Genomic DNA, 26441 nt, shown 5'->3' on the forward strand with positions numbered 1-26441 from the left:
GGGATGGCGGAGAAACCCGGCGGGGACGCGCGGAGACGCACGGGGACGCACAGGGATGCGCAGAGACGTGCAAGGACCCGCAGGGACTCCATTACCTGTCGTGAAGCTTCTCAGCAACCACAACCTCCTGGAGGGGCGGGTATATTTGAAAGGTCTTGTAGGGTGGATAGGAGTTCCCTGGGTGGACCAGGAACAAAGAGTACCCTGATCAGAGAGAACACAGTGTGCCACCCTGGGAAATGGCCAGGGATTCAGGAACCTGCTGTGGGTGGGCCTCGGGGATACGGATGTGCGTGTGAGCGAGGGACCTGGAAGAAGGCTGGAGAAGTGGCAAGTGCGTATCCTGGGAAACTCCAAGCCGTCCAAAGGTAACCTGGAGCCACGGAAGGTGTTAGCAAAGGAGCAGCCCCATCAGAAGCACACTTCAGAGCAAGTGTCCTGGGTGCGAAACAGAAAATGGACTCAAGGTGAAGCTTTTTGGCAGAAAGACAAATTGGAGGGCCACCATCCTGCTCTGGAGAGAAGCGGTGAGATTCTGACTCACTGCAGGGACAAAGGGCCAGCAGAGGGGTGTGGCCAAGACTGGGGGGCTGCCGAGGGGTCTCGGGTGACCCTCAGGTGTGTGGCCTGGGTGGATGGTCATGCTGCTAGCTCTGAGAAATACAGAGGGATGCGTTTGCTTTCTGACATTTCAGTTTTGCAGTGACAGAGGCACCTTCAAGGAGAGAGGTGGGAAGCGACTGGCCATGTGGCACAGGAGTCGTCCACTATGTAGCTCGTCCATGTCGACCTGTCATTTACTTTGGCCTGTTGTCTTTTCTCGGGCCTCCAGGAATCTGGTCACATCCAGAGGAGCATAAGTGAGTCACTTGGGGAGGGCAGATGACCCCTGGGGTGGCAAGGGAGGGTGTCAGGGAATCCCTATGGAGGGCCCCTCCCCCACTGGTGAGAGCCAGCTCTGTAGGCCAAGTGACATGCCCACGCACAGGACAGAAACCTCTCCTGGTGCTGCTCACAAGGAAAACGAGATTCTGAGAGGCCAAGGGCCTCCCTACAGGGCCTCCAGCCCTTCTTTGCTAGATGGCTTCAGAAAGCACAGATCACAAGTGCCAAGAGAGGGAGGGTCAGGAGAGTGGCAAGGAATCAGCCCCGACGACGCAAGGGCAGGGAAGGGGCTGGAACCAGGGGAGGCAGGGGACGTCACACCTGGGCCCAGACAGGCTAGACCAACGGACATGTGGCTGAGTCCTCTGGGGCCAACCCTGCGAGCTCCTTCAGTGCCACAAGGGACACAGGTTGTCAGGGGCTTGCTCCTGTCTGTTGACAGCCACCCCCTCCCAGCGGCACCCACGGTCCTCCGAGAGCCAGCTCTACTTGGCCCCCCCAGCAGGCCCATCGCTGCTGTGGGCAGGTGACCCTGGGGACAGACCTCCCCTCTCGAGTGTGTCTGTGGGGGATGGGATTGGCCTCATCCGACCTGCTGCCTGACACCTCTCGGAAATTGCAAGGCTGTTTGTCCCGTCTGCAGCCAGGACCCTGATCCAGAGATAAGCTCACTTCAAGGGACACTGGCAATGTCAAGAGGCTGCTGTGACCCAGGCTCAGGGCTCAAGGACCAGACCGTGCTTCTCCAAAGGGGCAGCCGCTGAGTCTCAGCCTGAAACTCGACATTCAGGAGCTGCGACCCCTCCCAGCTAAGACCAGGGAGCGGGTGCTGGACACCTGGCCCCTTCAGAGTGTGGAGTGGGAACATGGGGGCCTCCGGGGAAGGAAAGAGGAGACAGAAAAAGGGAGACGGGAAGGCGGGGACCGGTCCCTCCTGGCAGCGTCTCCTTCGCCATTGCAGAGACCACGGACCAATTATTCCATCAAGTTGGATTTTAGAGAATCCAACTTCATTAGCGCTTCAAGGCGCATGAAACGTTAATCATGGAACCTTGATATTCTGCAGGAGAGACTCACTCTGGGAAGAAAAAAAAACACACTTTCATTTTCCTTTGAGGTTAATAGAAGGCTAATTTGAAAGCATTCGGTTAATGAGAAAGCTAAAAATACCTGCAGCACCATCACAGGCCGCAGTCCGGGCCCCGGTGACTCCAGTCTCCCCAGGGCAGACGCAGGCTCAGGGGGGAAGGACACACCAGGATGGAGGGCCACGTGTGCACCCCGGCAGAGCAGGGCATGGCTCTCCAGAGGGGCCGGGTTGGCGGAGGCAGAGCATCAGAGGCGAGGACCTGGGAGGTGCTCTTGTCTGTCTGCACAGCGGGGCGTTTCCCTGCCCAGGCACAGCCAGAGGCCAGTCAGTAGGAAGATGCTCTCTGGTGGAGTGGAGGGCTGGCTCCTCCAGGTGATCTCAGCAGCTCAGCAGTGACTGAGAGCCCTTAGGCCAAGAGAGGCCCAGAGCTGGGGGCGCTGAGAAGGTGCGCTCTGACCCAAGTTCTGGGAGCTGTGAAGATGCGGAGAGGCTTGGGCGTGGTGACACCCGATAGCTCGGGAGGCTGAGGCAGGAGGATTGCGAGTTCAAAGCCAGCCTCAGCAATTTAGTGAGGCCCTAAACAACTTAGTGAGATCCTGTCCTAATATAAAAAATAAGAAGTGCAGGGGATGTGGTTCAGTGGTCAAGGGCCACTGGGTTCAACCCCCAGGATCAAGATAAAAGGAAGGAGGAAGGACAGGCCCACACATCTGGGGGGAAATGATCAGGGAATCAGGAGGGGCTGGGTCCCCCACCATGGCCTAGAGGTGCAGCACCCAGCTGGCTGAAGAGCGCAGGGGGCACTGGCTGCCTCTCGCTGGTGCCGGTCTTACTTCTCCTGTTTCAGGACGCCTCCAGCAGATGCCTTGGTGTCGGGCTGGCCTCCCCCCTCCTCTGCCTGCCCCTCCAAACCGGATCCAGCCAGGAACAGCAGGGGAGGCCCCAGGAGGCGGAAGGTACCCAGCCCAGGGAGCTTGGGGACTCCAGGGGACTCCTCTTCCCAGCCTCCAAGATTAGAAAACTCAGGCTCCTTCCTTAATCCACTCCTAGCATTTATGAAAAGCCTACTGTGTGCCAGACTCGGTCCACTAGCCCTGCTGGGGAAAAGGACAGACGCAGCTCACAGAGAGACAGACACAGACAGGTAAACCCATGTCACCTGGATGGAGGGGCCTTCACTTGGTAGAGAGCAGCTGGAAACGGTCTCATGTGTCCCTGTAACTCCCCCTAACTACATTCTGTCCCACCTCGCCACTCCCTTAGAGACATTGGCCAAATTTTGCCCATTTCCCTCGTGCCCAGACACTAGGGCTGTCTCAGTCCAGTATTTAGTCTGGCTCATTTGAAAACTTCCGTCTCCACCAAAGTCGAAGCTCCGCTCCCTCCCCACCCCGTGCTCAGCGGGCTGGGTTTCAGGATGGGGTGGCGGTCTGGGCCATCCTCCGCCCCTGGCCAGAGCTGGTTCTCCAGTGATGGGGCACCGGGAGGCCTCCGGGGACTGTCCTCTGGCAGGTGCCTCTCTAACTCTGACCAGCCGTCCCTGGTCCCACTGATAGAGTGACAGCCATGTGGACCCCCAGGTCCCCACAGCCCCATTCCTTGACCTGAGGTCTCCTCCCCTCCTCCTCCAGCCTCGCCTAGAGCCCCTCACCCATGCAGAGTCCCTCCTGGGGGAGTATCTGCAGAATGGCCACAGCCCGGCCCCCCTCCTCGGCCTGCGGCCTTCAAGGCAGGGGACACGTGTGCTTCCTTTCCTGGACCCAGCTTCTCCAGCCGACCATGCCCCACCCTTGTGAGGAGCAGGAAGTGGTGGAAAGTCTGCTGGGGTGCTCCTGACCCATGGGGAGGGGAGTCCTCTGTCTCTTCCTGGAAAAGGAGAGAAGAGCCCTTCACTCTGACAAGGCCACTTCCCCCACCCTTTGGTCCACCTCAGTGAGGGGACAAGAGTGAGGATCACAACAGGGGGCTTCGGACCGGCACCTGCCCCCCTCGTCTACTCACCCACTTGGTCCTCGCGACACCCTGTGACGTCGGTGCTGTTGACGCCTTTATTTCAGAGGAGGAAGCTGAGACTTGGGGGGGGGGCGGGGGCGGGCAGCTCCCCCCACCCCCAGATCAGACAGGAAGTGCAGGGCTGGCCTGCGGCCCACACCTGCGGCCACTCCTGAGCAGCTCCCTGAGCCCTGTGGGCGTGGCAGGGGGTGGGCAGCTCCTCAAACCTGATGCAGGTCCCCCCTCAGCCCTGCTGCTGGGCTCAGATGGAGAGGGGGTGCCCTGAGTCGGAGCAGGGACAAGTCACCTGTGCCAGGCCGAGAACTGCAGGGGAAAGGCCAGAGGGCGAGGCCTGCAGCCGGGGGCACTGGGCGGGGAGGAAGGGCTGCAGCCCAGAGTGAGGAGGACAGGGCCCTGGGCAGCGCAGCCCTGCGGGGACAGAGGCCAAGTCGAGGATGAGCCGTGGAGTCCAGGGCATTTTAAGCAGAGAGGACAGACCCTGAAGACCAGGCCCGGGGGGAGGGGTCAACCCAGGACGCCCCGGGCTCACAGTAACTGCATCTGCGGGCACCTGAGCCCTGGCCTGGCTTCCTGCCCTCCTGGCAGCTCAGGGTCTTTCAGGGGACAGGGGACATCAGGACCTGGGGGGCGGGGGCTTGCCCCAAGTTTGGGAGCCTCCTGAAAGGTGGAGTTGTGCAGCAGCCCCAGGCCAGAGGGGACGGGCTCAGGGGGCACAGCTTCCTGCCTGGCCCCTCCCCGGGGGCCTGCAGGCAGCGCTCTGGAATCCCGAGCGTCTGGGGAATCCACGGCGCTATGGAACATAACCCTGTAATGTGCGACTAATGTTCTGTGGACAGTTACACAGCAGCATCACTGCGGACCTGGTGACAGAGGGCGGAAAGCCGCCCCTCCCTGCCTGTCTCCCAGGGAGAGAGGAGGGGCCCTGGCAGCCCCCTGCCACCTGGAGGGGCCCACCTTCCCAGGAGCCCAGGGGTGAGCCCAGGAACCTGGGGCTCAGACGCAGGGGCCAGCAGCCACAGGCACTCCTGGGTTCACTTCTGCTCTGCCTCTCCCGGTGGCTTCCATTCTCTGAATGCTCGGCAGACCCCGTCCTGTCTAGCCCTCACACACCGCGGGAAAGGTGTTTCTCTCCACCGTATGACGGAAGAAACACGCCCACAGGAGCAGCCACACATCCGCCTAGAAATGCTAACTCCTCTCTGACTCACTCCCAAGCTTTCCGTCGCTCTGTCAGGACAGGAGGCGAGTCACCAAACTCTTGGAGCCCTTGTTTGCCAGGGCCCCGAGGGGGTTCCTGGTGGGCAGAAGGCTGGGCGCAGGGCTTCCATACTGGGCCTCTCCAACAGGACGTGGGCTTGCGTGCAGAGATGTATCCCAAGGACTGGCTCCCAAGATTATGGAGGTGGCAAGTCCGAAATCTGCAGGATGGGTCTCGAGGCTAGGTACCCAGGCAGGGGCGCACTCTGAGTTCCAAGGCTGCACCGACAGAATTCCCCTTGCTCTGGGGAGTCACTCTTTCTTCTCTCCGGGCTTTCAGCGGATTGGATGAGGCCCACCATCCTGAGGAGGGTCGTCTGCTTTGCTCACAGTCCACTGATGTGTTAATCTCACCCAAAACCGCACCTCCACCCAAACAGCCAGAATGATATTTGACCAGAAATCTAGGCACTGTGGCCCAGCCGAGCTGACATATAGAATCAACCATGACAAAGGCAAACAGCACCCCCACCCCCCGGGCAGCTGTTCTGGATAGAGGGCCGGCCACCTCCTGCCATCAACACCGGGGGTCTTTATCGTAGCCTGTGTAGGTAGGTGCAAGGTGTGTTCATGGCAACTCAGGGGCTTGTGAGTGAACATGTGACGAGCACACAGCTGTAAAGGGGACCAGTGGCCCAGGTTAGGCCCCTGTGGGGACAGCCAAGCTGTGGCCAGACCTGAGGACAGAAGGGCCACTCTGCTGACCTATTTAGGAACCAATGTATATGTGTGTGTGTGTGTGTGTGTGTGTGTGTGTGGTGAGGAGGGCGGTGTCCAATAGAAAGAGGAAGCCGGAACTGGATTCAAATCCTGTTCCTGGCTCCTGGTCATAGCCCTCGACAGAGCAGTGACCCTCCCCAAGACTCAGTGTCCAACTGGGCATGATGACCCTGGCCGCCTGGACTGCTGGGAGAAGGAAATGCAGTCATGGATGCGGAGCACCCGCCTGGACTCAGCCGCCAACGTGAGCCGCCTTCCCTTCCCTTCCCAGCCTCGCCGAGGAGAGGAGCACGTCGACACAGAGGAGAAACTTAATTAGGATTGGAAAAATGTGAATTCCAAGGCTTATTAAATTCATGATATTTTTACTTACCATGTACCCAGAAATATATTTAGCAAAGCAATTTACACCATCGCTGGCTGATGGATTGTGGTTTTCTAAGTTGGGTTTTAAGATGTAAATGGCTCCAATCAGGGCTGTGCTGGGAGGAAGAACACTTCCCCTCTAGGTCCTGGTCCTGAGCCCCCAGGCCCCCCTGGACAGCCTCCTGGGAGGGACAGATTGCTCCGGGCTCCCACCCTCCCCCAGGCTCTTCTGGGCCCTGCTTTCCCAAGGAGTCCGCCTGGCTGGGAGAGGGATGGGCAGGGAGCCTGAGGCAGTGTAACAAGCCTGATAGCAACCATTTATCAAGTGCTTCCCCTGCCAGGAGCTGGCACCCGGCCACTGTTTACTCCCTGTGCTCCCTGCCCCCGGGAGCTAATGGCCTTGGGCATCGGGCACGTAGCTTAACACCTCTCGCTCCAGCTTGCTCTCTGCCTTGGTTTCCTCGTCTGCAAAGTGGAAATAATAATGGCTGATGTTGGAGAAGTGCTAAGCACGATTCCAGCAATTCAGCAAACGTTAGAATTGGCCGTCAGCAAGGCTGTGGGAAGGCAGATTACCTGCCCATGGCCCCACAGCCAGGAAGTAGGAGAAGCAGGATTCAAAAGCAGGCGGAGACTGGGGATAGGGAGGGCAGGCGCATGCACGCCCAGACCAGGCCTCCTTCAGCCCCTAGCGTGATGGGGAGTAGCCTGGAGGTTAGTCTAGACCTGCCCCAGCCCACGCACACCCGGGAAGCCCATGCAGGGACCAGCTCACTCCTCCCGAATGAGCTCCCCGGAAGGCCACTGCAACACTCCCAAAGCAGTGCCGTGCAGCCTCTGCTTGTCACTGTCCCCCCTCTGGAGTGCCCTTGCCTGGAACAAGGACTTGCTGCAGTAGGGCAGGCAGCTGGCCTTGAAATTTATTTACTGAAATAATTTGCTTATGAACCGGATTTCAGATGCAAAGCTGAACGCCCTCCCCACTCGGACAAAATCGTGAATTCCCAGCTTGTGAATCGCCCCGTACACACAGTGCCTGGCAGAGGAGCCTGGTGAGCCTCGGCCTCCTGCCTGCCTGGTCAGGCGCTGGAGAGAGGGGAGGGAGGCTGTGCTGGGTGGGCTATGTGGCTATGGCCATGTGGGAGGGACCCTGGCTGCCTGGCCCCGAGCCGTCCGGGAGAGGCTGAGAACCACCCAGAGAACCTTCCTAGGCCTCTGGTGAAGGTCCATCACAGGCCTTGCTGCTTCCTTCCAGAACTGCTCCCAGGACCCAAGGAAACCCTCCTTGTGCTTCAAAATGGCACTTCCACCAGGAAGTCACCCTGGATTTTCCCAAGTGGAACTACCTATAACCTCCTCTCTCTGCAGTTTTATCACAACTGGGGACACCTCTGTCTGTAACTCATGGAGCCTGCAAACCAGAGGCTCCCACAGGCCAGAGACCACGTCTTATCATTCCCGGCTTCTCCCCGTGTCTGCCTGGCAGTTGGGGTGCTTATCGTAGACGACGGCTACTCCAGAAGCGCTGGCTGGCTTGGACATGTCCTACGAGGGGGTTCTTAAAGTCATTCTGAGTGGGAAACATATTTTGTTAAGAACAGATCTAAGTAAAATGAGAAATAAGTGGGAGGGAGGGGCACTGGATAAGGGGTGTGGCGGAAGGTCCAGAGCCTGCCTGAGACCCTCCTCGACCGCTCCCACCCCTACCTGCAGGGCTGGCCTAGCAGGTGGGGGTTCCTCCACTGCACCACTGGGTTTCTCCTCTGCAGCTGGCCAGGGCATGTGGCGGACACCTGGCAGGTGACCACAGCTTTGCAAGGGGCTGACTACTCCAGCCCTTGGGCACTGAGCTCTGGGCCTCCAGATGCCCCCAGACGTAAGTGGAGACACACCTGCTGGCACCCAGGAGGCACGGCTGTGGGGTGGGGGTTACAGGAACCTGGGCCCCAAATAATTAGGCTGGTCTTCGCCCCGTCCCATTGCAAGTTCAGCTGCCCTAAAGTTACATTCCCTCCAGAAAAGACATGGGCTGTCCTTCCTAGGCCCTGCAAGCATCAAATGTAATATGAATAAAGAACACTGAAAATGTTATAACAGTAATGAGTTCTGACTGCAGAAAACCCGAAACACGCAGAGAAGCGTATAAAACAAAACTAAAGTCACGTCTTCCACCACCAGAGGGAAACACTTGATATTTTGGCACATGAGCATGGAGGGGTGTGTGTGTCTGTGTGTGTGTGTATGTGTGTGTGTGTGTGTGACATATATGTCATATTATAAAGCATGAAGAGGGCCACACTCCACACACTCTCTCTCTCCCTTAATACAATATTCTGAACTTTTTTTCACAAACTAAAGCCTTCGGATCTTTCTAGTGGCTGACTCTCTCCTACTTGTATTTGGTCCTTCAGGAGGCAAAGTCTGACCATCCACACCCATGCGCAGGAGAAAGCGCCCAGCTAGGAAGAGAAAAGCAAGGGCACGCCCTACCTGGAGCCAAGGCTGACGCTTCTAAGAGGCCAAGCCATTTGCCGTTGATCGACAGTCAGTCCAGGCTTCAGAAAGATGAAGGAGACCTATAGATTTTACGCTGCCAATGTCTACAAATGCCATCCCCTCCCAGGTCCTCCCAGGGAAGCCCACCTCCCCCAGGACTGGCATCCTGTGGTCTTGGCCATCGCAGCCCCCAGCTAACCTGCTCCCGCTCAGCCCCAGGTTCCTTCCCACTTGGCACTTTGAATCCTTCATCAGCTGCTGGCCTACACTCCTCCCCAGGCTTCCCGGAGCTGAGGCCCGGGTGGTCTCCTGTGGAGTCTGCCGGGATGGGACCGAGAGGCCTGGGAAGGTGCGTGGTGGGGGGACACGGGGGACAGACAGGGCAGACACTGAGGGCTAATGTGGAATGCAGCCCTCCAAGGTCAAGGGCGGGCAGCCACAGGGAGCTTTTGTGGCACAACCATGCATTCGAAATCCACGAAATCTTCTAACCATTTTTGGTTAAAAGATCTTGTCTTCAGGATATCTTACATTTGGCCATGTCTGGAGACACTTTGGTTATCACACCCCAGGGAGGGGTTGCTGCTAGCAAATGCATCAACTATTTGTCACTTTGGGTTGTCACACCTGGAGGAGGCCACAATGTGGTAGGGACAGCCCTACCACAAAGAATGATGGGCCCCAAGTGTGACATTAAGGCACTCTGCTTTCTTTCCTCCTGGGCACAGTAGTGTACACTTAGACCCTTCCAGATTCACAGGTGCAGAATCTCATGGATCCCAAAGACCAGCGTAGGTGACGGAGTCTGCACCGCTGGGGTCAAGACAGATAGGTGGATGGAGCATGGGAGGAGCAGAACATGGTGTGTGGACAGCTGCGAGCATTAGTTGTGAGCAATTTCACGTGTTCCCCCGAAGCTCCACTTAGGGGCCTCTGTGGAGTGACTTTGAGAACTGCAAAGAGTCTGTTCCTTTCTCAGGGTCAGCAAGGCCTCCTCTGCCTACCAGGTAGTAGGACATTGGAGAACAAGTAGCACTTTGACAACTTGGTGGAGTGCAAAGAGGAGGGGACAGAGGCTTCCTAGAGGCGGAGGCAGCAGGTACATCCTTTGAATATGAGGTTCCTTGTGGAGACCTGCAGCACCCCAAACTCCTGAGATGACCAATGATAAAATGGCACCTGCAGTTTGTGCACATCTCTTGGAATGCTATTGGGTTCACTTGGTGGCCTTCTGAGAGTTTGTCCTGTCGAGTTTTCATATTTGAAGGCCACATCTCGGTATGGAAGGTCAAGGTCAGCCACTGTCAATTGTCCAAGGAGGCAGTGCACCCTCAGACGGGAACCTGGAACTCAGTAATGAGTCCCTGGCCTTCACCCCTCGGTCCTACCTGGAGGAGCACAGCGTTGTAGGTGATGGCTCCTGATGACAGCTACCAAGAGGATGTCACCACCTGTCCCATCCTGGGACAAAGGTGAAAGAAGGCCTGAGAGCTTCAGAGGGCGGCCCCCCACTGGTCGCCTGGGTGTTTCCTTTGCCAACCCTGAGTGCTGCCTCGGAGGGCATTCGGCCCCATGCCCTGCACACCCCTGGCCTGGCCTAGAGGGCCCAGGAGGGGCAGCCTGGAGACTTTAACGGCAGAACCCACACAGGAGGTAGCTCTCAGGGGTCGAGGGAAGGAAGCCGGCTCCTCTCCCCCCTGGCATGACATCCTCACCTGCCCACACCTGAGGGTCAGGGAAAGGGTTCTGCACTCCAGTAACACCTGAAGTCTTCGTCTTTGGAGACCATTTGATTTTAACCGAAAGTAAGTGACCAAGGGAATGACTTTAGAACTAAAGAGAGAGTCCAGGACAGGAGCTAGAGAAGGAGAGTGGAGGAAAAACTCTACCTCTTAGTGATTTCTAAGACCTGGACTTGGGAACAAACAGGGACTCTGACATGGACCCAGTGACAACAGGTGAAGGAGAAGAGCCGTTTGGGGGCAGAGATGCAGGTGGAGCAGGCAAAGGGGGCAGGGCCGTTACGCCACAGACCTGTGTCACCTCACCTCTCTTTTCAAGGACTCTGGCATCTCCTGGAAGCTCCTATCAAAACCCTGGCATTGGTGTGAGCTGAATCTGCAGAGACTCGGTTATATAATAAGCAATTCCTGAACACCTATCCTACACAGCCCTGCGTCTCGCGGCTAGCATTCTGTCTGGCATACAGTAGGCACTTCATATTTGTCTGCTTGAGAGATCTAAGAGAAACTGAGAGATTGTCCCTGTCACCAAGGTGTTTATAACCCAGCGTAGAAGGACAGTTAGGCCAGGGAATAATTCAAGGCAGAACAGAACGAGTCCATCTCTGCCCTTCTTTGGTATCCACCTGCTCAGCTCAAAGTGAGGCATAGCTCCCAGGAGGCCAGAGAGCTTAGAAAACTTCCTCCTTGAGTGGTCCCCAAGAATTCACGGGAGGCTCTTTCCCCGCTAAGCCTGCCCACCCTTCCCTTTCCCTTCTGCTACGCAGAGTCAACAGAGCACCCCTAGCACCATCTCTTCCTGTTCTTTGGTTTTTCTGCAGAAGATGTTGTGCAGCGGGTCAGCCAGCAGATCCAGAGACCCCCACTAGGGCAAGGGGCCAGGGTGCTGAGCTTGGTCACCTCTTCTGTAAAGGGGGGCAATTTTTGTCTTCCACAAGGTGGGCGTGGGGAGAGTCATGGGCGGACAGCAGTGGGAGGCAGCGTGTGAGTTCCTGGGAACCAGCTGTGCGCACGAAGACAACGTGGCGTGAAAACTCTCTGAGCGCAGGCCCTGGCCGTATTGACGGCCCCACATCTCCTTGGTGTAATGCAACCCTTGTCCACGGTAGATGCTAAATAAATGTCTGTTACTTGGTATTTAATGTCATATGTTCGTTGTTATGATTACATAACAGAACAAAATAAAAGGGGAGATGTCTGTCTGATAAGGACAAGGTGCCCAAGGTACAGTCACGTGGAGCACCTTGAGTCCCCCCCAGGTCAGCGTGGGAAACCTGCATGTCTGAGCTTCCACAACGCTCCCCAGCAGCACAGCTTCCAGAGGGAAGGCGGGGAGCCCAGAGAGAAGTTAGGGTGACGTGAGCTAGACCACATGGACTTTTATCACCCGTCACTACTGCCTTCCATCTTCTCCTCCGGCCCTGCCCTCCTTCAGTGAAAACGTGGAGGTTAGTATGGGAGAGAATCTCCCTCCACACAGGAGTGTTTCCCATGATGGCCAGATGACTCGGTGCCACTGTGGGAGATGGGACGGGTCCGAGGGGGCAGTCTGGGCTCTAGAGCAGTGTTGGCGAACTTTTTCTGTAAAGAGTTAGACGGCAAGTCCTACAGGCTTTGAGGGCCCTGCGCATTTATCACAAATCTCCACCTCTGCGGTTGTTGGTACCGATGCCCCCCTGGGCCTCACACACAGGAATGGGCGTGGCTGGGCTCCAAGAAAACCTTATCTATGGACACAGACACATGAATCTGATTTCATCATCATGAGTCATGAAATAATATTCTTTTGGCTTCCCCCCTCCACCACTTGAAAAAGTAAAAAGCCTTCTCAGTTTGTAGACTATGAAAAGAAACGGCTGGCTGTCCCTAGTTTGCCAACCCCTGCTCTAGAGATCCATGGAGACCACAGCACCTCGCTCCCCAAACTCTCATACCCTCTTGGGAAAGGAAACTGCAGGCCACGGGAGATGCCCGTGCCATTAGCCAAAAGCCTTAGAGGTACAGGGAATGCTACGCCCCTCTGGGGGGCGCCAGCCAGGCCTGCCATCCAGAACGGGAATACCGGCTGGTTTTGCCACAAACAGGTGTAGACAGCCAGAGATCAAACTGCTCCCCGAGCGCCCTGGCTCCAGGTGCCACCGTGTGGCTCCCCCAGCTTGAGCGTGGCTTCTACGACAGTCGTGCCTGGTTCATTTCTTGGCATTGAGCCTGAGAAACCGGAGGTGGAGGCTCCCTGCTAGGCACGCTTCCCCAGCACTTGGTGCATGGCTTTGAGTTTGTCGTTGGTAAATTTAACTTGGCAGCATTGAGGATTTACCTTTGATATGGTGGCAGAAATCAATGGGGAAGAGGTGCCTTGGGGTCTAAAACAAAAGAAGTTCTAAGTCCACGGTGGAGTGGGAAAGAATGATAGAGAAGCCCATATAAATACTAAACAGCGTGCACGGGCCACCTGCAGCGCGTCAGTGCCCGCTCCCCGGCTGTCTTAATATGCTGATTATAGAAGTGAGAAATCATCAAGGGCCTGAGGACTTGGGAAAGATTTGGCTGAACCTAAAAGCAGCCAGCCCCTGGGGGAGACAACCTTAGGATAACCTGGAAACGCACATACACACACACTCTCAGGGACAGAAACTTTCATTCATTCATCAAATATTTATCTCCTTCTTATTAGGTTCCAAGTACTCGGTAGATACTGAAAGAATCAAGTGGAAAGACTCACCCTCCCCCTGCAAGGAGCCCACAGTGAGGCTCTGCAGGAAGATGCTCTGGGTGGGGCGGCAGGTACAGGTTGGAAAGGTATCTAGGAGCATGAGTCCTCCGGGTACAGTGGCCCAGAGGAATGCCCCACACAGCGGCTGCCTCCTTGCAGAAGTCCGGCTACCTGCAGCCTACCTGAGTCCCACCTACCTGCCCGGTACCTGCTGAGGCTGAGGAGTGATGCTCCATGGGACCTCCTGAGCTGCCCCACCTCCACATCAAGCCCCCAGGAGAGGAGATCCTGCCCAGCCTGGGCCAGTAAGACGCAGGAGACTCTGAACTCCCACCTGCAGAACCCTCTCTCTTTTCCTGCTTGGAAAACGCCCAGCCAGCCTGTCCTGCGGAGGGAGCTGCCCAAGGAAGGTAGCCACGGTGGCCCCAGCTGGGGCAGGTAGGGAGAGGAGGGAGGAGCGGATCAAAGACATAGCCGCTGGGCTGTCTCCTGCCTGGTCAGCACCCTGGTCAGCACCTTGTCCCTGGCATTGACGGTTTCATTTTTCTGAGGAGGAAAAGAACAAACGTGTAAGATAATTGTAGTGGAACGGCCGATAAGTAACGTTTGGTCTCCTTTTTACAACCATTCCCTGGGGCCCCATTATGGTAATTTTTCTTCTATAACTGGCAAATTGTATAACGAGTCAGATGATAAACCAGCAAGCAAGGCAGAAATTTGCATTTTAATACAAGTGCCTGTACCATCGCCCCCGCCCCCACCACCTTCCATCTCAGGGAGGTCAGGGCCTCTCTGATCCCGGGTCCACTGGCGCCCTGCCCTCCTGCTCCTCTTCTTACTCTGAGTGAGTGAGACAAGCACTCAATGAATGCAGCATTTTAAATGAAAGCATAATACCTGCTCTCTCAGACACTGTGTAGCATAGAGCCAGTGTCAGTCAGCCAGGCCCCCCTCCAACACTCTGCAAGGTGTCCTTGGGCAAGATCCTGAATCTGCCTCAGTTTCCCTGTCTGTCAAGTGGGGATCATCCTACCACCTACACTAGGGTGCATAACAATGGACTCCTGGTGCATAATAAACGTAGTAAATATTTGATGTTAATACTATTAATATTTATTTATGAGACTCCCATGATTAATATTCATTACTAATAAATATTGATAATAATCACAGGTAAATATTAATTATATCGCAGTGGTTGGTGGTGATGGCGATGACCGTTACTGACAGAGAATGGATATGTTTGATAACATTGCAATGGAGGTGAGGACGGGTTCTAGGAGGACCCCTGTGCCCCCAGGGTGGCGATTCCCTCAAGACCTGGGATGGAGGGTGTCCCCGCCCCTTTCTCCTCTTGTGTGAGCTCCTGCATCCAGACCCCCGCCTCCCAGGCCACCGTGCATCTCAGGCGTCTTTAGATGTCTGAAGGGGTTAACCGAGGCTGGGCCCGGCACCCCACAAACACCAGTTGACTCCGCCAATCAGCCGACTGAGAGGAGAGGCGCTGACAGCCCTGGCCAGCTCTCCCGAGGTGGTTCCATTTGGCAGGGACGGCCAGTCCTCCATGCTCAAGAAAAGCCGGGTGGGATCCAGAAAATCCTGCCAAAGCCCAGAATTATTATTTTAGCTTCAGGAGTGAAGCCTCTGGGGATTGGCATGCCCTGCGGTTTGAATTTATAGACCTGGGCCCCCCCCCCCTACAACCAACAGCCAGCCTGGGGGTGGGGAGCGTTGTTATCACAGCCTAATTTTTTTTTTTTTTTTGGAATTTTTACAATTTTATTTTTACAATTTCCTGCAACTCCTGGAGACCATCGGAGGCTCCAAATCAGGCTGGGAGTAGGTTTTGCTTTTTGTGCTGTGATGAGCTTTCCGTCCATGTCACAGGGTGTGGGGGGTGCTTTTCCTACACAAAATGAATCACGTGCAGCCCACGGGGAAGACACGGTGGGTCCCAGCTAACATCACTGCTTTACTCAACAAGTACATATTGACCTCCTGTGACATCCCAGGTCTGTGCTTAAGACACAGGAGGCAAAAGAGGCAGCTCTTCCTACCTTCATGGAGTGCACGCTCTAGTGTGAGGCACACAGGTGTGTACCCGTGCACACACACACACACACACACACACAACAGTAACGGAACACAAAGAGCAGGCGTTATGCCTCGGAGAAGACAGCGGGATGGGAAGTGTGGGCGAGTGGACGGTGGCCTCATGTCCACACCCTCCTCTAGCAGAATCCTACACCAGACTGCGGGTCAGGTAGCAGGCCTTCCCCCAGCGCAGGTTAGCACACTGCCTCCTCCCCCAGTGCTGGGCGTGACCATTGGGACAATAGTTGGCTGCCGAGATGCAAGGGAGGCTTAGCCTGTTCCTGGGGCATGATGTGGCCTCCAGTGCCTCTGTCACTGCCATGTGACCAACACACCAAGTAAATGAAGACATGGGATGAGACGCTAGCCTCCTGGGAGCCTGCGGTGCAGCCCGGCTGGCTGAGTTGGCCAAATCCCAGCCAACCTGCAGGCCACAGACCTGAAACTGGCATCGTGGGGACCTCTGCCTTGGTCTTCCACAAACTGAGTGGCTGAATCCCAAAACACCTCCATGATTTCAACTGCAGGGGTCTGGCTTGGCTCCAAGGACACACTCAGGGGGGCTGCTGACCAGCTCCTCGAGGCTAGGGGAGGACCTGCTGCCAAGCTCATTCACGTCACTGGCCAGTTCAGGTTCCTAGTGGTTGTAGGACTGAGGTTCTCATTTCCCAGACGGTCATCACTGGGACTGTCCTCCACATCTAGAGGCTTCACTGGTGTCCTTGCAAGTGACCTGTGTGTCTCAGAATCGGCAGCGGCATGGTGAAGACACATGCCTTTCCCTCCTCTCCTGCTTCCTGCCTGATTTGAAGGGCTTGTGCAATGACACTGGGTCCACCTGGAGAATCCAAGAGGAGCTGCCAATCATGAGAGCAGCTAATTCAGAACCCTAAATGCCTCTGCAAGGTCCCTTCTCAGCAGCACCTAGGTTAGTGCTTGTTAAATAACCAAGGGGCAGGAAACGTCTGTAGGGCTCTGTCAGTTTGGGGCTGTTGGCTCTATTTGTTACGTGACACGATTACCACAGAGACCAGACCATCGTGATGGTGAACACCATCCAGGGTGACTGGAGCAAGGACTTCTGCCAGCTCTTTTTTTCTTCCTACCGGCTGAACTTGCACCCTTTCAACCCAGCTTCAACTGTCTCTGATTATACCGCCTAGGAGAGGGCAGAACAGCAGAGCGGATTCATCTGGTCTCCAGATGACCACAAATGACAAGTGGTCCCACCAGTCCACACAAATCTTGGTAAAAGAGAAATGCAGGCCAGGCACCGTGGCATATGTCCATAATCCCAGTAATTTAGGAGGCTGAGGCAGAAGGACAGAAAGTTTGGGGTCAGCTTCAGCAACTTAGTGAGGCCTAAGCAACCTAGAGAGATCCTGTCTCAAAATTAAAAGAGTTGGGATGTAGATTTGAGTTCAACAGTAAAGAAAGAAAGAAAGAAAGAAAAACGAGAGAGAAAAAATACACTTTGTTATTTAAACCACCATATTGTTGCTTAAACAATGATATCACAGCAGCTTAGTCTTTTATCCTAACTAATACAAAAACTATACTACCAGGCAGATGAACCAATGGCTGTGGGATTCCACTGAGGAAGAAGGAGTGAGTTTTACCAAAGAAATCCTGAAAGGTTGCTTGGCAGAGGCACGTGGCCTTAAGCACTGAAGGTTACAAATATTGTGGACGCTCAAGTGGAAACAGCGTGCAGGGTGTGGACAGAGTGGCCGGAAACCGAGTGACAAGAAGCAAAAAAGAAATGCATCTGATTAAAGATTTACAAAGAAAGAAGAGCAGATCTGGGACGGTCAAGAGGTGGCATCGGGGAGGTTCCGTGAGAATCAAGAAGGTGTCAAGGTGGGACTCCCAACACCAATAAGGCTGGACTAAGTGGGGCATCAGGAGGAGACTGGGAGGTGGAAAGTGATGTCCAGCTGGGCCTGCCCATGGGTGGAGCTCCAAACAACCCCAGAAATGGCTGTCCATCAGTTGACACCTCAGAGGGATGAGTCTTCCCTGGACTAGGAGATGCCCCCCCACTTCAGGAACAAAGCAGAAATGAACGACCTTCTCATGATGACACGTATCCCCAGAATGTCGCTAGGTTGAGTTTCTTATCATTCAATCTACATTTGCAGCGCTGGGTGCAGTGTGGCCATAAAGGAGGATGAGCTATGACTCCTGTCATTAAGGAGCTTGCCAACTCGGAGGTGATATAAGAGATGCAGGTGGGAAACTGGGGTAAGGAGCAGAAATTGATGCCTGCCGCCACAAAGTGCAGAGAAAGTGTTCCAAGAACTCCCAGGAGGAAGATTACTTCCTCCTTGGGCTGGTGGGCGGGGCCGGGGAGGCAGGTGGAAGGTATCCAGGCCACACAGGGGGCGTGGCCTTCGAGCCACCCTTGGAAGCCTGAGCCCAGGGAGCAAGCAGGGAGCCAGAGAGCAGGTGGGGGCGTCGGAGTTAGGCTGGCGGTGCCAGGGCCGGCTGGGGAGCTGGGAGGGGCCACAGGTCACACCGCCATGGCCATCCCCTCTTCCCTGGCTCTACGCTGAGGGGCAAGAGGTGGAAGCTTTGTTGAGGAGCTTCCAGGGGTGGGGGCCCCGAAGCCTCTTCCTAGTTCCATGCTTGGAGAAGCTCACTTTTCAGCTCCCACCTGATCCCTGCTCCGTGTCTGAGGCTTCATGCCCTTCAGGGGCTGGAGGGACCCAGCCATGCCCAGCCCAGCCTGCCTGCAGGATGACTTCCTGTGGGACGTCAGGTTCACAGGAACACCCCTGGGGACAAACTGGAGCCTTCCCAATTGCTGGGAGGGGCGCTCTCCGGGTCCCCCTTGCCGACCGGGGCATACCGAGGGTACACAGAGTAGTCACTTTCCTGTTAAGACCCTTTTCCCCTGCCCTCTGAGCAGGAAGAGAGGGGGACAGAGGCTGGAAAAAGACCCCAAGTCTTGCATCACCAAAGTAACAGGGAGCAGGGGTCCTAATGGAAGGGCCGGAGCCTCTCACATTTGGGAACTGGTGGGGGCATTGGACAGGGGCAGGGGTGAGACCCTGCTCTCTCCTTGTCAACAGGAAGAATAGACGGCCAGGAGGAGCGGCCAGAGCCAGATCCTGCACCAAGTGGACCCCAGTGCTCACAGTTCTCTCCAGTCTCCTGTCAAGACGAGACAGGCTGTTCTTTCCGAAATCCAACCAGGGAGATGTTAATAGTGACTCCTACTAAAAAGTGGGGGTGGGGGGCAGAACACGGAATAATTGGAATTCTTGAGAGCCCGCATGGAGAGACACAATGTTCTTTGCTGTGTGCAGGAAAGGTTAATAAACACCGGTGACATTGGGCAGCTGCTGAGGACTCACAGTGAGCAGGGACACTTCCCGGAAGGACCGCTGTGCTCCATCTGTGCTCAAGGCCAGTGCACCTTGCCGGTTCCTCCTGTGCCTGTCCTTGGTCTGCCAGCCCCCGAGACGCCCCAGAGGCACCCAGGGACACAGTGGGACATCCAAGGCCTTCTATAGCACAAGGCTAGGAGATATCCCACCCCACCCCACGGGGACCACAGTGGAATGGATCCAGTAAAGCCAGAAGGCAGGAGGACGAGGGGTCTCTGTCCCCAGTCCTGGACCCACTTCCTGGTGTCTGCTCCCCACGATGGGACCATTTTAGATGGAGCCCCCTCCGGCCGTCTGGCTGGCCCTCTGTGGTCTATCCCTCCTCACAGTGAGGGACAGAGAGTGGTGACAGCCACAGGCAGCCACCAGGGTCAGGGCTGTGTGGCGAGGTCCCATGTGCTTGGACGTGCACAGGTAGGCACCCGGCTGGGAGAGCAGCCTTACAGGTGAAGGGGCCCTGACGGGAGGGAAGAATCCCCAGGTGCTCTGTCTGCCTGTGGTCCGCCTCCAGCCGAAACAGTCCCTGTGCCAGCCCCGTCCTGCTGGTGGCCCAGAGCCGCCAGCTCTTGGCAGCCAGACCCCAGGGCGTCTCTGGATGCTGCCGGATGCTTTGATCTCCCCAGCAAGAGTCTGGCGGCAGCGGTTCACTATCTAAATGCCACATCCGGAATCTGACAGAGAAACAAGCGCTTGGGTGACACCCAAATGCAGCATCAACACAGACATGCTGACATTTCCATCTGCCCCTCCGTCCCCAGAGTCCCCATGTGCAAGAGAAGCCACAGGCAGAGAAAGTAGGTCGCCCCATTCTCAGTAGAACAGACCAGGTGTTCCGCAGAACTTCAGCTACGTGCGTTGCGGGGTGGGGGGGGGTGTAGCAAGGAGGTTCAGAGAATAAGGGAGGGGACATCCTTTGCCCAACTCCCCAACAAGCCGCAGCTGACAGTAGACTTGGGTCTAGGCCAGTGGTTCTCAACCGTGGCTCTGGAGGAGTTTATTTAAAAACAAAAACAAAAATTGGTCCTAGGCATCACCTAAGACCAATTAAGTCGGCATCTGGAGGAACAGGCAGAAGCCCCCTGAGCATTTAAAATCTCCCCAGGTTTTGTGAGAATGGGCAACGAGGGCTGAGCAGCTCCCTGTCCAGGCAGAAGCTGGACGGCCCTCCCCTTCCCCTGTTGTCCTCCCGAGGAGAGAAAGGGTTGGGAGGGAGAAGGTGTTTTGAGCTAAAGATTTTTGCATGGAAAGAGCCCCCCCCACTCACCCACCCAGTGTTCCACGTCCCAGGGACATTAAAGCTCCATTCACAGTATACAGGGAAGGCCACGTGGTGACCCACTCTTGCTCCCGATTCCTGCCTCTTTTCCTTGTCCAACTCTAAGCACCTCTGGTGCAGGTCTCAGGCCCAGAGTCCCAGCCATTCCCAAAAGCGTGGTCTCTGGACGTCATTTTCACCTCAATCCTGTCACAAAGGCAAATGCTCCTTCTCCACCTCACACCTGCTCAGCTGGGAAGTCTAGGGATGGGAGGAAGCGATTCATGTCTTAATGAGGCCTCCGGGTGATGCTGCTGAGAGAGGCCCTCCCAAGGTCATCTTTCTGGACTGTCGACCCTGGCTACTCAGAGCATGGTTTCCCGGACCAGGAACCTCAGTGTCACCTGGGACCTGGGTAGCCATGCAGAACCTCGGGCCCCAGTTAGACGTGCATCTGAACAGTGTGTGCATGGGAAAGGGTGAAATTGCCGCCTCACCCAGGGGACACCTTGACCTGCTCTCTGACAGGGACGGGCTGGAGCCTCATCACCCCCTGGCCCCAGGACCTGACACCTGACGGTTTCAGGCTCTTAGCAAAGGCTGCAGGTTCCCGGAGCCCATAGTGACATAGCCCCTTACCCTTGCATGAGACCAAGTGGACGGACGTAGCCCTGAGGTCTCCTCATCTGATAGCTGCCTCCTGGTGGTGCACACACCTCAACTGCCCTGAAGGGGAGCCAGCGCTGAACGGGGCCCCTTGAAACTGCCCACGGGGTCAGTGCGCTTTGAAGAGGCCACTTTGGGGAGTGACCATCTGAATCACCCCAAGGTAGCACCGAAGCCAGCAGGGCTCTTTCTCGCTCCCCGTCCCTCCCTCGCAGAGCTGTTCCCCTCACATAGGCCGGAGAGAGCAGGCAGTGTCCCCTAGTCCCAGGACCCAGGCCAGGTGGCAGAGTCGGGAAGAAGGAAGGGTTCATGGTGGGGTCTCCCTGGTGGCATGCTCCCCTGTTCCCTTTGGTTCCAACAACTGCCTACTGTGTACACAGCAGAGTGTTCCTTCTGCCCCTGCTGACCTGTCACATTAAAGGTCATTAAAAATTAATTCAATGAGCTTGATATCTAAATGCCAGCTGCTCCTGACATTACAAATAGCTGCTTTGAGTCCAATTTGAGGTTTTCATTTAAGGAAAAAAAAAAAAAAAAAGAAGACGTCATCAACTGCCTAAGCCACTAGCCATCTATCTGTGATTGAATGAGACACTTCGTCTCCTCCCCTGAACCCACAGACAGAGGAGGCCCTTTGCCACTTTCCCTCCAGGGAGAGTCTTGTGCATGGAGCTTTAATGGCCCCAGGGACGTGAGACCATTACCAAGGGGGAGGGGAGGACGCCTTTCCATCTCTGTTCCAATATGCACAACCTCATTAAGATTTTACAAACCTTCACCCAACAGGAAAACACACATGCACACACACACACACACACACACACCCCTAAATTAGCAAGGCAAATAGAGTCTGGATTAAGTGGCTCTCTTGCCTGTTTCTGTCCAGTCTTAATCAGGCATCTGTCACAGGGAGGTGTCGGGCTGTGGAATTGTCTTCTTCCGATTCTCTAAGTTTGAGTTGTCATGTCTCCACGTCCCGGTGTCCGTCGCTTTTCCTGGGAATCTTGGCTCCGTGAGGCTGAGCCCCTTTTCCTGGGGCCTCTCTCCTGGCCTGCTGTTTGGGTCCTAGAAGGAATGGGGTCCTATCTCCCAAGCAGTGGCCTCTCTGTGGCACCTGCTCACCAGGGCCTTGTTGCCGTGGACTTGGCCCTGAAGACCCCACCTGTGGCATTGCCTGGCACTGCAGGAAGGAGGAGGCCGAGCAGCAGGGTCCTGCCAACTCCCTCCAGATGCTGGGCTCTGGGGACAGAGAGCACAGGTTCTTGTGGCCCCGGACTTCCGCCCCACCCCAATTCTCAGGGTACCGGCGCTGCAACCCCACGATGCGGTGTGGAGCCTGCTCTCAGCCCTGCCAATTTCTTCTCTCCCGTCCCTTCTGCCCACTCCCCGCTGAAGGAAAACACGGGAGATAATTAGCTTGCTCCCTCTTGGCCCGTCCCTGGGGCTGTTTGAGGAAGTACATTTTCTTCCCATGTGTCGAAAATTAAATCTGTGCGCTTTTGAGGAACAGCAGAGGGGCGGTTGAGGGGACATGTCACTGGCTCCTGTGTGCAGATTGGGTGGGGTCAGGGCCAGGACAGCAGAACTGAACCCCTGGGAAGAGGGAGGAGCCCGGGGGACCAGCACCCAGACTGCCCATGGGCCTCTTGGTCCTGCCCCTTAGAGCAATTCTTTATTTCCTGGAACAAAGCAATAGCTACACATACCAGGTGACACTTACTCAAAATGGGCCACGAGGGTGCAGGAAGAAGGAGGCTGAGCCGCAGAAGTGAGTCTGTCACCGTGGTCCTATGCTCGACCCCTCTGCAGCTCTGTCTGTCCCAAGGCCAGGACTGCGGGCACCCTCTGCACTCTTCCTCTTGTCACGTGGGTACTCGGCCAGGAGGCCGTGAAGAAGCCTGTGAAGAGGAAGAGCCGATGATCCCATTTAAAAGATGATAAAACTGAGACCCAGGAGATCATCTGAGAGCTCTAGGCTCTGAGCGGAAGAGACAGAGAGGACTCGTTCATTTTCCCTTTGCCCCAGAAGGATGGGGGGTTTCTGCTCTGCTCTCTGACCAGCACTGGGAGAAGCGGAGAGAATCCACACAAAAGAGATGGGGAAGGCCGGGGATGCACGAGAGAAGGAGGTGGCCGATTCATTCTAATTCAGTGATAACTTCTACAAGTTGCCTGACAGGGGCAGAACAGACTTACCTCTGGGGTATTTATAGTCCGGACAGAAAATGATTAATTATCAAAGCAGTGCCGGCCAGACAGCTGGACCCAGGGCCACCAGCTGCTCTCAGGAAAGGTGGGCACGTGATGTCTGGCTGGTGCCCCGAATCTCTCAGCCTCCTCCCTCCGACTGGTCCCTACCCCGGGGAAGACAGCCACCCACCTGCACCACCTGCCCTGTCCTGGGGCGGGCACCACTCTGTCCCCACCCCAGGACAGCTGCAGCAAACCACAGAAGCAGGCGGGCCCCTGCGAATTGCCTGAAGTGACACTCACTTTGTATACACATGTTTACAATCAGGGCCAGATGGTGAGGCGTTGGATTCATTTCAACGCGTCACTCGCCACTTGAGCCAGCTTAGCTGAGCTGGGCCTCACACGTGGCCAGCATCAGCATCTTGGGAGGGGGCGAGCCCTTCCTCCCACACCCACCCTCAGATCTGCTCTTGATCTGAGAAGGCATCTATTAGCCCTCACTTAGGAGCAGCCTTAGTCCTGCCAGCTGTCAGAAGTTCCTATCAAATCTCCTGAATTCTGCAGTCAGAAGAAAGGCTCAGAACCCACCCCGATATCCTCCAGAATTCTTTTCCCTCTTCTCCCCCTTTCTGAAAAGTAAGTAAATAAAGAAAGAAAGCTCACTTGATGGAGAGAAGCTTACAGACGATCACCCCGATGACAGTGTTTATGTTGCCAAATTATTTGTACTGGCAGGAAGAGAGGGCGGACTGAACGCAGATCACACGGGAGATTATTTACCAAACTAGGAAGGAGCCTTCAGTGTCATGAGAGGGAACGGAGGAGGGGAGGAGGTTGGCAGAGACCCAGCAAGTCCCTGGTTTCCATCGGCTTCCTCCCCAAAGAGAGCAGCAACTGCCCCGTGGGGGACAGCTGCACTCTGGGCCAGAGGAAGGGGACCTGAGCAGAGCATCCATCTGGCAGCCGGGAGGGAAGTGGAGGAGGAGGGTGCAGAAAGACCAGTGGCCCTCATTCCCCATGTCTCACCCTGAAATCATCTCAGAGAGAAAGAGAGAGGGGGGAAGAGAGAGGAGGAGGGAGGGAAGGAGGAGGGAGGGAGAGAGGGAGAAGGGAGGGAGGGAGGGAGGGAGGGAAGGAAGGAGGAGGGAGGGAGAGAGGGAGGAGGGAGGGAGAGAGGGAGGAGGGAGGGAGGGAGGGAGGGAAGGAAGGAGGAGGGAGGGAGAGAGGGAGGAGGGAGGGAGATAGGGAGGAGGGAGGGAGAGAGGGAGGAGGGAGGGAGGGAGGGAAGGAAGGAGGAGGGAGGGAGGGAGGGAGGGAAAGAAGGAGGAGGGAAGGAGAGAGGGAGGAGGGAGGGAGGGAAGGAGGAGGGAGGGAGAGAGGGAGGAGGGAGGGAGGGAAGGAGGAGGGAGGGAGAGAGGGAGGGAAGGAGGAGGGAGGGAGAGAGGGAGGAGGGAGGGAGGGAGGGAGGGAAGGAAGGAGGAGGGAGGGAGAGAGGGAGGAGGGAGGGAGGGAAGGAGGAGGGAGGGAGAGAGGGAGGAGGGAGGGAGAGAGGGAGGAGGGAGGGAGAGAGGGAGGAGGGAGGGAGAGAGGGAGGGAGGGAGGGAAGGAGGAGGGAGGGAGAGAGGGAGAAGGGAGGGAGGGAGGGAGGGAAGGAAGGAGGAGGAAGGGAGGGAAGGAGGAGGGAGGGAGAGAGGGAGAAGGGAGGGAGGGAGGGAGGGAAGGAAGGAGGAGGAAGGGAGGGAAGGAGGAGGGAGGGAGAGAGGGAGGGAAGGAGGAGGAGGGAGAGAGGGGAGGAGGGAGGGAGGAGAGAAAACTAGAGGTAGGCGCTGTTATCTCCAAAGGCAGGCATCACCCAGCCTGGGTAGGAAGTAACACCAGTTTCGGGAGGGACACTGCAGAACTTCCTGCATTGGAATGAGGGTATCCGGTCAACGTTGTCCCTGAGAGGCTGGACATTTATTGCAGGGATGAAGCCACTCTTCAAAACAACTTTGTTTTAGGTCCAAAATGCCCCCCAAATGCCCATGCTAGGCGGTGCGGCAATGTTCCGAGGGGAGATGATGCGATGCTGAGGACTCGGGCCCTCCTGCGGGGACTAACCCACTCGATGGGTTAACACTTTGAATGGACCATTGAGAGGTGGTTAAAAGCTGTGGGGGGGGGGCTAGCTGGAGGAAGAGGGCACCAGGGCATGCCCTCCCCCTCTCTCTGCTTCCCTGCTGCCGGGAGCTGAGCTGCTGCCCTCCACCACGCCCCTCTGCCATGATGTTCTGCCTCCCCTCAGGCCCAGAGCTGGCTGACCCCGGACAGAGACTCTGAAACCATGAGCCAAATCAAGTTGAAGTCCATGTTGTTTTCGTCAGATATGCGGAAAGCTGACTTGCCCAGCCTCAGTTTGAAAGTCATATTTCAAAACTGCCTTTAGAGTTCGTCAGCGAGAATGTCTCACCGCCGACAACCGTGACTTTGGTTGTGTTGGGGGAGAAGAAGCGCCGTGCTGGTGGTTTGTGCCAATGCAGGTGCCACATGGTGACTGGCTGGCCCCCTCCCCTCGCTCCCAACACATCCAGCCTGAGAGAACCAGCTTCATTATCTCCCAGAAGGTTCCAGAGGATCTGCCTGGGTCTCTGGTTCAAGGTGATTGTAAATGGGAGCCGCAGAGATGACCTCACCACGGAGCATGACAGAGTGGTACCTGCAAAGAGGAAGGGGCGGCTCGCCTTCTCCTGAAAGAGCACACACCCACACTGCAGTCAGGACACACGTCCAGCCACCCGGTTCAGCTGTCCCCTCCTGTTTTACCTCCCAGACAAGCATAGGCTCAAGCCCAGGGAGGCTGGAGTTTGGCTTTTGTTTGGTCATTGTGAGTCCCCAGAGGCTGGAAGAAAGCCCAGCACATAACAAATGCTCAAAAAAACTTTATTAACTAAATGGACCAAAGATAGAACATTGAGGCTCAGAGGAAAACATGAGCGAAGCTGCTAACCTCCGGAATGGCCCCCGTGACCCCACCTCCTGGTGTTCACATCCTCCCGAGACCCCTCCCGTATTGTGCCGGGGTTGGGCTCTGTGACCAAGAGCAGAGGGGAGAAGGGAAGATATGTCACCTCCAAGATCTGTTATAAGAGAGAGAGCAGACCTGGGGGAAGCCACCTGCCATGTCACAAGAAGCCCCGCCCCCCCCACCCAGCCAGCAAGACACTGAGGCCTCCACCCACCGCCAGCTGAGTGCGCCATTTTGGATGTGTTCCTCCAAATGCAGTCAGGCCTTCAGAAGGACCCTTCAGAATGACCTCGGCCTCCTGAAGGACCCTGAACCACATCCCTCCAGGGGATGGGCAGGAAGTCCTGGGCAGGAATTCACAGTCTGCACCTTACCCCAATCCCTGATCCTGTATTACAAATCTCTCTTCAAAAAGAAGAAGTGGGTGGTGCGGCTGGTGACACCTATCTTGTGATCCAGATTACAGACTGCACAAGTTTTCCAACCCTGGGACCCCTCGACTCCAGCTGCTGCCCTTCATATCCACCCCCGACTCCCCTCTGACACCTCCCCTTT

General features: G+C 56.2%; 1 long non-coding RNA gene across 4 annotated transcripts; it reads right to left on the reverse strand.

Annotated features, from left to right (window-relative positions):
* Positions 1 to 12317: 12317 nt before the first annotated feature.
* On the reverse strand, positions 12318 to 23615 carry LOC114101265 (uncharacterized). 4 transcript variants are annotated; one of them, XR_011705130.1, is made up of 4 exons: positions 23546 to 23615; positions 22410 to 22587; positions 21562 to 21754; positions 12318 to 13828 (listed from the first exon to the last, which is right to left on the reverse strand). It is a non-coding gene; the product is annotated as an uncharacterized lncRNA (long non-coding RNA). The 4 variants fall into 4 exon arrangements; XR_011705127.1 differs by having other exon boundaries at positions 12318 to 14881; XR_011705128.1 differs by having other exon boundaries at positions 12318 to 14881; positions 21562 to 21928.
* Between the last annotated feature and the right edge of the window lie 2826 nt (positions 23616 to 26441).

The sequence above is a fragment of the Marmota flaviventris genome, chromosome 17 (assembly GCF_047511675.1).
Source record: "Marmota flaviventris isolate mMarFla1 chromosome 17, mMarFla1.hap1, whole genome shotgun sequence".
Lineage (NCBI taxonomy): Eukaryota > Metazoa > Chordata > Mammalia > Rodentia > Sciuridae > Marmota > Marmota flaviventris.